At 40.6% G+C, this 14,889-nt stretch overlaps 1 long non-coding RNA gene across 1 annotated transcript in view; it reads left to right on the forward strand.

Annotated features, from left to right (window-relative positions):
- LOC138821956 (uncharacterized) overlaps positions 1-6,347 on the forward strand; it is an 87,162-nt gene extending 80,815 nt beyond the window's left edge. Inside the window, exons 2-5 of the long non-coding RNA XR_011370273.1 lie at positions 3,015-3,168; positions 4,596-4,679; positions 5,325-5,659; positions 6,223-6,347. This is a non-coding gene — a long non-coding RNA (uncharacterized lncRNA). The remainder of the gene's footprint in view (positions 1-3,014; positions 3,169-4,595; positions 4,680-5,324; positions 5,660-6,222) is intronic.
- The last annotated feature ends 8,542 nt before the right edge of the window (positions 6,348-14,889 follow it).

The following is a 14,889-nucleotide window of genomic DNA, read 5'->3' on the forward strand; positions in this document are numbered from 1 at the left end:
GAACAACAGAAGTCCCTAGAGATAGCTCCAAGTATGATTCTGTCTACAACTGCTACTAATGGCTGCCCATGTGAATGGGAACATTTAGCCCTCCCAGTACCTTAGTATCATTATTTGTTGATCTAGAATGCACCTACTGCAGTCCAACCGTATGATTGTGAGAGGTGAATTGTTTTTGAAGATGCTATGTTTTTAAGTTGCTTGTTAGGCAGCATTAGAGAAAAATAAAGAAATCTCTCTCCAGTAAACACCAACTTGAAAATGTCCCTGGCATGTCAGCTGCTGAATTACTACCTAAAAATTTCAATGATAAATATCTGAATTTATAGATTTTTTTTTTGGAGTTAGGAATGTTCGCAGATTGGAGTCCTCGGGCAGTAAATTCTACAACTATGGTTAGCATCTAAAATGTCTATTAAGCAGTACTCTTGGAACCAACACTCGAGAAAAAGTTGAGCTGTGATGCTGGCCCATTAACAGCCTTCTCTGACCCCACTGGGAGCCTTCAAGTGAGAGTGGTCCGTCCAAGCTGTTTCCAGTTGGATCAAGAGAGGCCATGCCTTCACACTCCATGTACAGCATTCTTTGGATGTGGGCCATCCTGGGAGAGTGTGTGACCTTGAGGGCAGCTGCTCTCTGCAGTGGGGGCAATTTATAGCTAAAGGCTGCTAAAGCTGTCTAAAACAATGGGTCAACACGTTTTTCAACTGTAAGTGACTCAGGGCACTGAATTCCCATGCCCACTGTAGTTATCCAGACATTATTACTTGACAGATGAGAAAAATAGAAGTTCAAAAGGATAGGTAAATCATTGTCTCAAAATTATACAATTGGCCAGTGAAAGAGCAAAGAAGAAACTCCCAAGCAAACATGGATTATGTTCTATTACTTTAACTCTTCTGGACCAAAGGCTCCTTTCTCATAAGAATTTTCACATTCTTGGGGTTTAGTTTTTTTTTTTAACAACCACTCTTAAATAGATCCCTGAGTTCTTGACTTCATTTTTAGCTACCTATTAATATTGACTCCATCATCAAAAACACTTTAGCTGAAGCCATTCTGTGTCTCCTTTAAAATCCATGTTCAGGGCGTATCAGACAGTTTAAGTGTACTTGTAAAATATCATTTTCTATGATAGAGACTGAAACTTCTTTTAGAGTAAAACAAATACAACTACTGAAAAAGATTTTGAAATCCAGTTGTAACCTAGAGCTGTTAAGGTCCAAGTCTTTTAGTTGTACCCAATATTGAGACAACAAGCGCAGTACATGCAATCCCTGGGAAGAGGTGTTGTCTTGATGAGTCAGGCAGGAACGAACCAGTTTCATAGGAAAAAAAGAATATGTTGGTCAGACTTCTGTTGCAATGACAAAATACTTAAGATAAACCAACTTCACAAGGGAAAGGGTCTATTTTTGGCTCATTATTTCCAAGTTGTTGTTGTGATTTTTTTTAATCCATGGTTAATTGACCCTGTGGCATTAGACCTATGCTTGTATAGTGTATCATGGTGGGAGAGTATGAAAGAGGAACATGCATTTGAGATGCAAATAAGGAAGAAGAGATGTGAGAGTCCAAATATCCCTTCTAAGCCCTCCACCCCAGCACCTAACATTCTTCTACTAGACCACACCTCTTTTTTATATGTTTTTTATTGTAGAAATACTGTACAGAGGGGTTACAGTTACATGAGTAAGGTAGTGAGTACATTTCCTATTGAGCATTGTTACCTCCTCCTTAGTTTTTCCCCTACCATCCCTTCCTTCCCCACTTCCCCAACTCCTCCCTCCCTACCCCAAGTTGTAAAATTCATATTCAACATAGTGTCTTGTACATCTCATTGTTACAATGGGTCACCCTGTATCCTTATTTCAGCATTTTGTTATTTCCCTTCCCATACTTAAATTAGAAAAATGTATATACAAGATGTGGGGCACCGACATCAAATACAGTGAAAGCAGAGGTGATGCCCTGGGGGAAGAACATTCAAAGAAACAAAAAAATCACATAGTACATTTTAAATATATTAAAAACAATAGCAAGCAAGCAAAAAAACCCCAGTTGTGTCCTCATCGTGGGATTCATTTCATTTAACATCATCTTATATGGTCATATGTACATAGCTTTTGACCTTTTCTGCTTGTCTTAGACTTATACTAGTTATTGCAAATAAGGGAAACCATGGGGACCTATGTTTCTTTGGGCCTGGCTTACTTCACTTAATATATTTTTTCCCAGTAGCCCACAGCTCTTTACAGATTCTACCATCTCCCATAGTGCCATGGGCTGAAGACCAAGTCTTCAGCATGTGTGTGTGTTGGGGAACAAACATTCTAGATGCAAACAATAGCACAGAAGAAGATGCTGTTTTGTTGTAATATCTACATGACCATACTTCCCCTTTTGTCTTTGTTCTCATTTTCTAGTATGTCAACATAGATCCAAGTGGTTTGATGAGAAAGAGCATTATGGAAAGGGCAGACTTGAGAATGACCTCTCAGCCGGTGGCTCACACCTATAATCCTAGCTACTCAGGAGGCTGAAATCTGAGGATCGTGATTCAAAGCCAGCCTGGGCAGGAAAGCCCGTGAGACTCTTATCTCCAACTAATGACCAGAAAACTGGAAGTGGCACTGTGGCTCATGTGGTAGAGTTCTCACCTTGGGCTGAAGAGCTCAGCGACAGTGTCCAGGCCCAGAGTTCAAGCTCCACAACCAACAGCAAAAAAAAAAAAAAAAAAAAAAAAAAAAGAGAGAGAGAGAGAGAAAAGAAAAAGAATCACATCCCAAACGTGATCACAATTCCATAGAGCAGCTGCAAGGTGTTCTCCAGAACCAATAGGACACACAAATGCTCCTTGGATTGTGATGAGATTGGGTCTCAATAGCTGTCATTCATCAAACATACATTAGTAAAACCCCAGTCCTACAAAATAATTTACTGAATACACCCAACCTACTCTTCTTAGTTTAGCTACATAGTATATCATGGAGAATCTGTTGTTTGCTTTCCAGTTCTCATGGAGAATTGAATGCTTTGATTCTCTGCTACCGCCAGCATTACAAGAAAGCATTATGTCACATAGCACTATTCCTGGAAAAGATAAAAACGGACATCATAATTTCTATTGGGTGCACATCACCTACTCTATCATAAAGCTGAATCATTGTAAGTAGAATCATTCTAAATTGGGTACAGTCTTTGTGTGTGTATGTGTGTGTACATGTGTATGACTGACATGGCATTGGTTCACATGACCAATGATGGAGATTGAGTCCTGATATTGCCTTCTGTAAGGTAAAGAAACAGGAGAGCCAGTGACAGAGTTCATTATACCCAAAGTCTGAGAGCCAGAGGGGCTGATGGTGTAAGTCCAGCCCATTGATAAGGGAAAATGATTTTCCCCAGGTCACAGGAGGACAATTTTTCCTTCCTCTACCTTTTGTTCTCCCGTGGATTGAATGATAGCCTACATATATTGCTGGATGTAGTAGTTTAAATATTAATTTAACACTTGAATGTTAATCTCATTCATAAACACTCTCACAGCAACAGTGCTTAGGCAAATATCTGTATACATAAACACAAATCACACACACAAACTACACACACATATACACACACAAACACAAACATGCATATTTCTATGATTTAGTCAAGTGGACATATAAAATTTGCAATGACAGGTTTCATGTAGATGAACTTGTATCCCAGGTTGCAGATGCGTGTGTATGGATGTACACATGCTCTAGTTTTTCAAGCATTTTCTTGAACATATATCTTAATTTACATGTATGTGTTATTCAGTCATTCAAAAATACTTAACAAACGTCTTCCACAATCCATAGTCTCCTGGGTATGGGGACCATGAAGAAGAAAAATATGATTCCCATTCAAAGCTCATGTCTGGCACTTTGCAAAACGTGCAATCCTCTATAGACAAATACTTCAGCTGCAATGGAGAAAAGCTCTGAAAAGAGAGAGAGAGGGCACAGTAATCACATAACTTACTGATTAACTTATTCCTTAGTACCAAAACTTGCATTATTTGTACTTTTGTTTTTTCAGGCTCCATAGAGAATTAACTTACAGTATTTAAATATATGTTTACAAAGCACAATCATACCAACCAAATGACTGCTTCCCAGTTAATGATACCTAAAAGGAATTCACTATTCAAATTGTGAAACTCTCCCAGTGTCCAGGATGTCCCTAGTGGACATCCCAGAAATCTATTCCAAGACACTAGGCAGAGTATAAATCCTAGTCTCTCCCCCCAAAGGTCTAATTCCAAACCTTGTCTTCCTGGTACTTTCCCCAAACAAAACAGTAGAAATCTTCAGGTGTAAAAGGGCAGCTTTTGTTATCTAATTCCCTGCAGGAATAAACTAGTTGTTATGTCTACAGATATTTAATAAGAACAGAACTCAACTAGACCTACTGAGCCTTCTTTTCAAGTGTTCTTGTTATGAGGCAAACTGGAGGCATGGGAAGGAATGCATGGTACTTTCCTCCCAGCCCATGCTGCCCAGGAGTTCTCTGGATCCCACATGACTTTTCTATAAACTGAGGTCTCTTGTTTCTTGCCATGAAAGGAATGATGATCATAACTACAAAGGCATCACATGATCAATATCTGAAAGATGGAAAGCACTAATCTTCCCTAAACCTTTGATGAGGTAGGTATATCATCTAGAAATAGCTCTATTGATATATGTAATCCATATGCTTTCTAATTTACACAATTAAAGTGTACAATTAAATGTTTTCTAATGCATTCACAGAGTTCTGCCACTACTGCCATAACCAATTTTAGATTATTTTTATCTATCCCTGGAAGAAACTTCTTACCCTTTAGCTATGTCTAATATCTCAATCTCTCCACAAATGCCTACACAATCTCTGTCTGTAGATACATCTACTTAACTAACTTTGTATCTCTGTAGATATTTGCATTCTAGACATTTTATGTAACGAAATAACACCAAATACAGTCTTTAGTGACTCGTTTCATTCATGCTGTAGCAGGTTTTCAAGATTCATTCATGTTGCAGCAGGTGTCAGCACTTCATTTTATGAATGAATGACGTCACATTTCATTTATTCATTCTTCAGTTGATGGCCATTGTATTATTTCTACATTTTGGCTATTGTAAGTCACTCTGCTATGAATAATTGTATACATCTTCTTATGAACACATATTCTTTCTCCTGGGTAGACATGCTAAATGGTTACTCTATATTTAACTTCTTGAGGAATTGCCACTCTTTTCCAAAGTAGTTCTGCTATTCCCACCAGCAGTATCACTATTCTCTTATTGCAGGTGAAGAAATACATACTATGGAAAAATGTGCGTGGACTCCTACAAAGAGTCTGCATGCAACAGCCCATTAAATAAAAAGAATGAACTGTGGAAACCAAAATTTAAAGCAATTGAAAGCAGCATGAGAAGAAATAATATCAAAAGGAAAGGAAGGAAGGAAGGAAGGAAGGAAAGAAGGAAGGAAGGAAGGAAGGAAGGAAGGAAGGAAGGAAGGAAGGAAGGAAGGAAGGAAAAAAGGAAGAAGGAAAAAAGAGGGAGGAAGAAAAGGAAAGAAAAAGAAAGAGACAGGAAGGAAGGAATAATGTCATGTCAGAAACATCACTGTCAAAATAATTGTAAGCAGTTAAATTACAATCATTATAGGAAAGAGCTTGTTTTTCATTTTTTAAGAATATGACACATGGAGGTTCATGGAAGGTGCTTAGATGCAGTGTAGGAAGAAGGCAGTTGGAGGGATTGACAGAGCAAATAGAAGTGGGAGGGGGTGGGGAAGGGGGGAGTGGGGGGAGGCTGGGTGAGCAGCACACTTCTGTGAGACAGATGTGATGGAAAAGGCCAATCTTTCATCCTGGGATGGCAGGGGTTTGAGCTAGTCCATAGAGGATGGAAGACAGAGCCAGCGTGATGACGAAGCCTGAGACAATAGCGAAGCAAGGACCTTGAAAGGCTGAGGAAGGCAGGCTTCCTGAGAAAGAGGTGGATCAATGACTTTGGACAGCAGAGAAACCTGCTCATCTGTGGCAAGGAATGGAAAGAGAGAAGGAGATGGGTAGGTCAGACGAGAGTGATTGGAGGTGCCATTCTGGTCTGCTAGTCTGATTGTATCCTCTAGAAATGTTTGCACTAATCAGACCCCTAGTCTGAAGAAGACAGTAACTCTTTACCTCTCCTCTCCCAGGTGATCTCCAGGCAGAAGGTCCTTTGCTCTGACCTCATTCCTTACAATGACCTGTCAGCCGTTTTGAGTACTAAGGGAGCATTGCAGTCTTTAAACCTGCCCCTTCATTCAAGGAAGACCTCAATCTTGAACCACAGTTGAGTGTTTTGTGTTTTCTGTGCATTTGTGGTAGCCTTCATGGAAGCAGATTTCCTTGAGTAGTACACGCCGATTCCTGAGTTACAAACATCAGCTTAGAGACCCTTCCATTCATCCAGCTTGTTCTTTAGGATATTTGCTATATATAACTTTAAAAAAACACAAAACTTCATAGCCCCCCAAAGTCTTCCTAATTGAAATGCCAGGAAATAGTTCATTGTTTCTTAAAAGCGGAAGCTAATGTTTCCTTCCAGTAAGCCCCTGCCATTCCAGTTAAGTACTGATTTATAAAGTTTGCTGGGGTTTTCCTCAGAGGAGCAGACTAGCAGTGCACTTCCCACAGCCCCTGGCTGATAGCAGAGGCATTTTAATCAGATCCAGCATAGAGAGGCAGGTTTTGTTACACAGGCTCCAGCTGATAATTAGCTACAAAAGTTTGACAATCTCAGAAAAAAATGTTCGGCATGACTACATGTGGTTTAGAATCTAGATTACAAATTCTGGGGGTTGGTGAGGGGCGGAGGCAACCGTACTTTCAAGTGAAATGAGAACCTTTGCTGTGGAATGTTGGGACACCTCCCGAGCCCCACTGAGTACCACTTCTGAGCAGCTGCAACCACTTAGACCGGCCGGCATCTTCCCTCTGCAGAGAGAGTCAGCTGGTCCTGAGGTCCCTTGCTACACTGAATGCCATCTCCCAAATCCAGGTACAAGAAAATGTATCTTTGCATAAATAGATTCCTCCATGTCTATCCCCCCCCCCCCCCGCCACCGCCGGTTTTCTGTTTCTTTTTACCATTTCCCAAGGGTGCTTGCAACCCAGAAGCTCTGCTTAATGCCAGTTTGATCATAGCTGGTAGAAGGCAAGACAGTTTTTCCTTTTCTTTCTTTTTTTTTGGGTTGCTTGAGACCAGGACTCAGACTTTCTATCTGATGCTTGTTTTTGCTCATTGGCTGGTGCTCTACCTCCTGGGCCATGCCTCCAACCCTAGACAGTTATTTTTAACCCATGGTCCACAAAGGCCCCGGGCTAGCTTCTAAAGTGAATAACCATTTTCCACAGGACAAAAATCATTCCAAGTTTCTTGACAAATTATCCACAAGTTTACCCATCAGACCATATCTGGCAGGTGGTATTTAAAAACCAGTAGCTTCCTTTCCATGAATGCCTACAGGCAAGGAGTACTTGATGGTCAAGCAGAATGCCTTGAGTATCCATGGGGCAGGAGGGGCTTGTACTTGGAAGATGCACTGAACAGAGTCAGTACCTATAGCACACATGGTTTCCCAGCCTCTAGTCTGGTGATGTTTAAATAAAAACTGTTTGAGCCAGGTGTTGGTGGTTTAGGCCTATCCTAGATACTCAGGAAGGATCATGGTTCAAAGTCAGCCCAGGAAGGAAAGTCCATGAAACTCTTATCTCCAATTAATCACCAACAGGCCACAAGTAGAGTTGTAGCTCAAGTGGAAGAGTGCTAGCCTTGAACACAAAAGCTCAGGGATAGCATACTCAGGCCCTGAGTTCAAACCCCCAAGGCTGGTATGTGTGTGTGTATGTGTGTGTGTGTGTACATCCACACACACACACACACACACTCAGGCATGCACACTGAACACCAATCCTACAAATACTGAGAGCCACACTGGGCCTTCATCCTCTCAGATACTCAGGATTCTCGAGGTACTTGTGATTCCCCTGGTGGCTTCAGCCTTCTGATTCTTTCTTACTCTGCCATATCCACCAGGATTCCATCTTCCACATGTTCTCTGCACAAGGGCATTATGGATAGTAGGATTTAAGGGAAGGTTTGCAAGTGAGGAGCAATGGGCAGATGGGGCTAGATTGTTGTAAGCAGCACAAAAGTGAGCAGCTATTCTTAAAGTTCTGCTGGTTAATACAGTCCGCTAATCCAAAGAATGACTCTGTAATTTAGGGGAGAAAAAAGTTTATCTACCATGAAAATGTCCTTTATTATCTACTATCCACTGAGAAATTATTGCAGTACCTTAAGAATCAGGAGGCTGATACTTCTCATTGGAGTTGTGCAGTACACATTGTACACAATTGGAAACGCAGCCATTTCCACCACTGGACATTTCCTGTCGGCTACCTTTTTTTTCCCTTAACACTTAGTCTTCCTGCATCTTCACACCATTCTCTCTCTCTATCTCTCTCTCTCCCCTCCCCCTTCCCCCCCCCCCCCCCCCCCCCGCTCTTCATCCATTAGTATCCCTCACGCTCCTTCTAATTAGGCCTTTCTTTTTGGGTTACTCAGCACCATTTGTCATCTTACCCTGTTATGCAGAATGTTTAATTTTCTACCTCTCTCCTACCCCTACCCACCCCGACCCTATGAATATTCTTCCTCAATGGAAATGGAAATGGTCTAGGGTTCATTCTGCTCTTTTGCTATTTATCCCCTGTAGATTTTTACTTCCTGAAATCTCTGGAATATTGTAAGGGTTATGGATTACTTTACTTATGTAAGCCATTATGGTTGTTTAATTCACTGATAAAGATGAAATCATTGAGAATGTGGACACTCTAAAGCATGTTAGTCTCTTTTAGGGATGTATCATATGTTAACAAGAATTTCAGGGACATTATTTTCATATCTTCCACCCAACACTCCATGAAATAGATGCTTCTGAGCCTGGCCAGCCCACTCTACCCTTTAATGAGAAAAATTAAAGTCCGGAGAGATTTAGCAACTGTGTTTGACTCATACCTCCAGTAAATAATGGGATAAGACCTTAAATATAAATCTAATCACGCCAAATTTTCTACATTTTCAGACACATTACAATTCCTCTAGTTCAGAAAGAGTGCTCTAATCCCAAAGTTCTCTTTCCTGTGTAGATGCTTTTAAAATAAGTTCTTTTGATTAAAATAAAAACATAAAACACACGACTTCGTACCAATACAAATCTTCAGTCTAGAATCCCCAGACCATTAAGCATATAGCAGGGCAGACTTTGAAAGAAACCTCATAAAAACATGAAGTTGAAATTGTCTCTAAGGATTTTAGCTAACGTGAGTGAATTAAGTGGGGGAAAGCAAAACCTTTTCCCAGAGCTTCACGGAAGTGGGAACTGAAAGATTGAAAGCTTGTGAGAAATAACAGATACTTAAAAATGTTTTTATCAGAAATAAAAACATAGTAGAAGAAGAGGGTTTTTTGGATAGATAAATAAAACGTAACATTGATTTTTTTCTCTCTCTATGCTTATTCTAGGGCCAGAACTCAGGACCTGGGCACTATCCCTGAAGATTTTTGTTCAAGGCTAGCACTGTACCATTTGAACCATAGCTCCACTTCAGCTTTTTTGGGTGCTTAATTGGAGATACGAGTCTCACAGACTTTCCTACCCAGGCTGACTTTGAAAAACAATCCTCAGATCTGAGTCTCTAGGATTACAGGTATGAGCCACCAGCACCTGATGATAAAGAATATTTTCAAGAATCACATAATATTAGGATAAAAGAGATCAGTAAAAGTCCTAACTCCCCTTCTTTCTGTAAAAGGAAGTCATACTTTGAGTCACAACAAAGATTATCTACAGAATTCCTAAGGTCCAGTAAAACATAAAATTTAGAGCAATGTGTTCCAAAATTAAGAATTCAGAGATGGAGACAATAGATCACTTAAACCACGTGTGAGGTTTGTCTAAGCAGAGGGCCTAATGTGACCTCACTATACTGCTGCGAAGTCATCCCTGGTCACAATCAAGCTTTCATATTTATATGGCAAATCATACTTCATATTACCTTTTCACGGATAATTGAATTTGAGTTTCACAATAGCTCATTTCTACAAAGAGATGAATTTATTCTGACAGCAGTGATCTATGCCGCTGTACCATTTTTATATAACATTGTGGTGTTTGCAGTATCTCAATAGGACACTGTTAATGGGCCAACAGATTTCCACTCAACAAATGCATCATTAGCACTATAAGCCAAGCACTATGGTCAGCACTTCAGGCATCTAATTTAAGTTTTTTATAGTCATTCTGAGAAGGAAAGGAATTATCATACTCAATGTACCAGGGACCACACTGAGAATCTGATAAGTTAAGTAAGTCAGGCTCCTGGAGTAGTTAATTAAATAATTAGTAGTAGAAGACAGTATAACGGGGGGGAGGGGGGAGGCGGGGAAGGGAAGTGAAGGGTAAACAAAGGAGGAGGCTGCAATGCTTGGTAAGAAATGTATGCATTATCCTGCCCATGTAATTGTAGCCCCTCTGTACAGTATGTTCTCAAATAAAATAAAATACAATTTAAAAATAAAAAAAAAAAAAAAAAAAGAAGACAGTATAACGGACTTCTCTGTGATACTGTTTTAGAAACTATTACAATCACTACAGAGAGCTAGAAATGCAAATTTCATATTGTCTGCCAAGGAGATTAAAGCCAAATAAGCCAATGATTCCATATTCTCCCTTTCTTTCTCTCTTTTCTATTTCCTTCTGCTATAACTTGTTGTTATTATTAAATTTATTATGTCGTGCCACTAGGGTTTGAACTCGTGGTCTTGTGCTTCTTTGGCAGGCTCCCTTGAGCCTTACCTTTAGCCCCTTTGTTAGTTTCTATACTAGAGTGATTAGAAGTAAAAAGATGAAGGTTCCATACATTTTAGAGGGTTGACTAGTAGTTGAATGAAAAGTAATTGGATTGGTGGCTCATGCCTGTACTCATAGCTACTCAGGAGGTTGAGAGTAAAGGATAGCAGTTTGAACCTAGCCTGTGCAGGAAGGTCTGTGAGACTCTTTATCTCTAATTAACTACAAAAAGTTGGAAGTAGAACTGTGCCTCAAGCAGTAGAGAGACCACCTTGAGTGACAAAGCTAAGGGACAGCAGCCAGACATTTTGTTTAAGTCCTAGTACCAACACACACACACACACACACACACACACACACACACACACACACACACACACACACACACACACACACACACACGTTACTGGATTGATCTGAGCCCGGCCCTCAGAGAGGAGACAGACACTGGTAGCTCACCGTGTGTGTGTATTGGCTCTCACCACTTTGCTGACAGTTTGCAAGTTGGGCAAAACCACAGCACTATGTTGTGAATGGACTACAAACAAAAGTAGTGTGTAACATTTCAAGGCAGAGGTAGATAAAAGCTCTCTTAGGATTCTGTACCTCTCACTTTCACAAACTCAGTGACTCCAGAAGGCACATATTGAGATAGTAAAAGGACAAGATAGAAGCAGTTGGGCCCCCTAGTTACTACTTGGAAGAGACTTGGAGAGCCACAGTGGACTTGAACAGGAAATTTTGTTCCTGTAGCACAACTCAACTTCACCCTGACTAATAAGCTCCATCTGCAATATTCCTCTCATTCTGACTTAGTTTACCTCCCTGGTGTTTTCACCCTTGGGGACTATCATGAATAAGCATAAAAGCTTTCAAACTTTCTCCTTCGGCTGCTTTGTTTTTCTCCTGAAATCTGACAACTGTCCAGATTCTGCTCTTTTTCAAAGGCTAGCTGATGCCTTAAATTATTGGACTTTACTTTAAAGATAGACAAACCTGATTCAAAGGCTGAAGGATCAGAAATATCCAAGAGTCAGAAATTGCCATAGTTATTAAACCTTGCTAATGTAAGTAAATTTAGGAAACAATAGGCATATTGTCTCTCTTATTAACCCAGATCCTTGCTTACAGGGCAAACTTAAAAGGGAAAATGTTTTATCTAATTTTTAAAATGTTTTTAAATTTAAATTTAAATTTTTATTCTTGCTAGTACTGGGGCTTCAACTCAGGGCCTAGGCACTGTCCCTGAGCATCCTTTGCTTAAGTCTATCATTCTACCACTTGGTCTACCACGTCATTTTCTCTGAGTAGTTTGCTTGGAGATAAGAATCTCACAGACTAGACTATCCTGCCTGGGCTGGCTTTGAATCACGATCCTCAGATCTCAGCCTCCTGAGTAGCTAGGATTATAAGCATGAGCCACCAGCACCCTATTTCAAATGGTTTTTTGTTGTTTATTTTTTAAGCTAGGGATGCTAAAAGAAAAACTGAGAATCCTCAGGCATAACTAAAGTCAAACACTTATTTTTGTTTATTTTGTCAGTTGTAGAGCTTGAACTTTGGGCCTGGGTGCTGTACCTGAGCTCTTTTGATCAAGGCTAGCAATCTACCACTTTGTGTCATAGCACCACCTCCGTTTTCTGGTGGTTAATTAAGAGTCTCCTGGACTTTCCTGCCCAGGATGGCTTTGAACCACAATCCGCAGGTCTCAGGCCTCCTGAGTAGCGAGGATTACAGGTGTGAGCCACTGGCACCTGACTAGGTCATACATTTAAATAGCAAAATAAAATAGTTACTTTTGAAAACAAGAGAATAGGATGTGTGATCATCATGTAAGTATGAAACTGACTTACAGCAAGAACATTCAGAAGGCATAAATTTTTCTCAGAAAAGGGGTCTTCCTTTGAGGCTAAGGGCTTAGGACAAAAGTGTTCATCCCAACAGCACCTATGACAACTATCCTCATCTCTTTGTCTTTAAGTTGAGGCAATTTGGGGGTGGTATCTTACTTATGCTGCCAAAAAATATTATAGATTGGGTAGCTTAAAACCAGAGCTCTATTTTCTCACTGTTCCTGGAACTGCAAGTCCACCATCGAGAACCCTCAAATGCAGCTTCTGGTCAGGGCACTCTCTGATTTGCAGATGACAGTCTTCATGCTGTGCGCTCAAAGGAACTCTTCATTGTGTGTATTTGGAAGAAAGAAGAAGGACAGAGCCATGAGGCTCTCTGGTGCCTTGTCTTATAAGAGCACTAATCACATCCTGAGGGGCCCAGTCTCAGGACCTCAGCTCTAAGCACTTCTTCAAGGACTCATCTCAAAACATGGCTAGCATGGAGGTGGTAGTTAGGTCTGTAACTCATGATGTATTAAGCTAGAGTTGGAGAAAGGAGGCAAATCAGTCCAGAGCTGTAGGAAGCATGGAGTGTAGGCTCAAAATACCTCTTGACACCAATATTATCAACAACCAGTCAGCTAACCTTTGTAGGCAGATAGAAGGCCACTAAAATAGCACAGAAGAAAAATAGTGTACTGAAGAAAAATAGTGTCTAGGACTGAGATGGAATACTCATGGCTTGGGAACAAAGTGAATAAAAGTTTAACACATCACCTAGGTTGAAGGCCTAGATTCTGGGAAAATGTTGGTGCCACTAAGACAATTTGGAAAGTGAGCAAAAGGCACACAAGGAAATTTCTTGGCAGCTTCATCATGGGCAAGGTAACAGCAATGTCAAAAAATGTCTTTGCCTTATGAGGAAGATAGCAAGGCACAAACTCAGGGGCAGGGGAATAAATAGAGTATGCATAAGACAAATATCATGAGTCGTTGATTTAGTATCTACCTAAAATTCCTTTAGAATTAGACATGATTCCACAGCAGCAATTATTTCTAGGCATTAAATCTTTGCTGTATGTGTAGCCACTAGCCACGTATACTCAAGGTTAGCTAGCTGCTCCTTCTCTGATAAGGATGGCGGGAACTGACCTGCTTTATAGTACCCCATGGGCCCATAAGTACTATGAACTATAATTTTACACCTATTACTAGGACTTTTGCACCTATTCCTAATTTTTCTTGTCTGCAAGGAAACTTACCTGTAGGAGGGCTAGGATAAAGTCACAGAAAGTGGAACTTGGCCCAGAAACAGAAGTAAGATATACAAGCAGGAAGTTGTAATGAGATTCCAGAAAGAAAACTAAAACAACAACAACAAAACCCACAGTGGTTCGTGTCGTGGGAAACTATAGGATTTAGGGATTCAGTTGGCCTCTTTTCTGAATTGAAGTAGTTCATCGGTATCTATCTTAGATTGCTTTGTTCTGTGTTGCTTTACTTTCTGGAAGTGTCTCTTCTACTGGGAGGAGACAGTAGAAGCCACAGGCTACCATGAACTTCCCAGCATGTTATCCATAATGATCTCCAAAAAGACTCTGATTAGCTCTGCTCTGTGGCCATGGACCAATCAGAGCATCAAATTGGCTTATAAACTTGGATCACAAGTCCATCCCCAAGTGGAGGAGGTTAGAGGGTGGAGGGTCGGGAGAGGAAAGCAGAGCCAATGCATGGTTGACATCTCTACCAGAATCCTCTTTGCTAGGGTGGGATATTTCCACAACAAACTATAGGAATGCTATCCCTCAAAGAAGAGGAAAAGCACAAGCTATGTCCTTGACGTACACTTAGACAATTTTGCAGTGTTGAGCTGAAAGTCTAGGCTATTCTCAAGTCTGCGTGTCTCTACCACACAAAGTATTCCTCCCACACAGAAACAGAAAGGTTGGATAGGGATGCAAAGAAATGAAAAGGAAGACATTGTTCTGGGAGGTCAAAAACACCAAGGAAGGGATGAGAAAGGGCAGGATGGAGAGAGGCTGTGAGAACAATAAAGCAAGGATTGGGGAACCACGGAGGGACAATCCTGCAGCTTGAAGTCCCTCCGCGGGAATGGTTACCAGAGGCTGCT

The sequence above is a fragment of the Dipodomys merriami genome, unplaced genomic scaffold, assembly GCF_024711535.1.
Source record: "Dipodomys merriami isolate MVZ:Mamm:240054 unplaced genomic scaffold, mDipMer1.0.p SCAF_97, whole genome shotgun sequence".
In the NCBI taxonomy this organism is placed as follows: Eukaryota; Metazoa; Chordata; class Mammalia; order Rodentia; family Heteromyidae; genus Dipodomys; species Dipodomys merriami.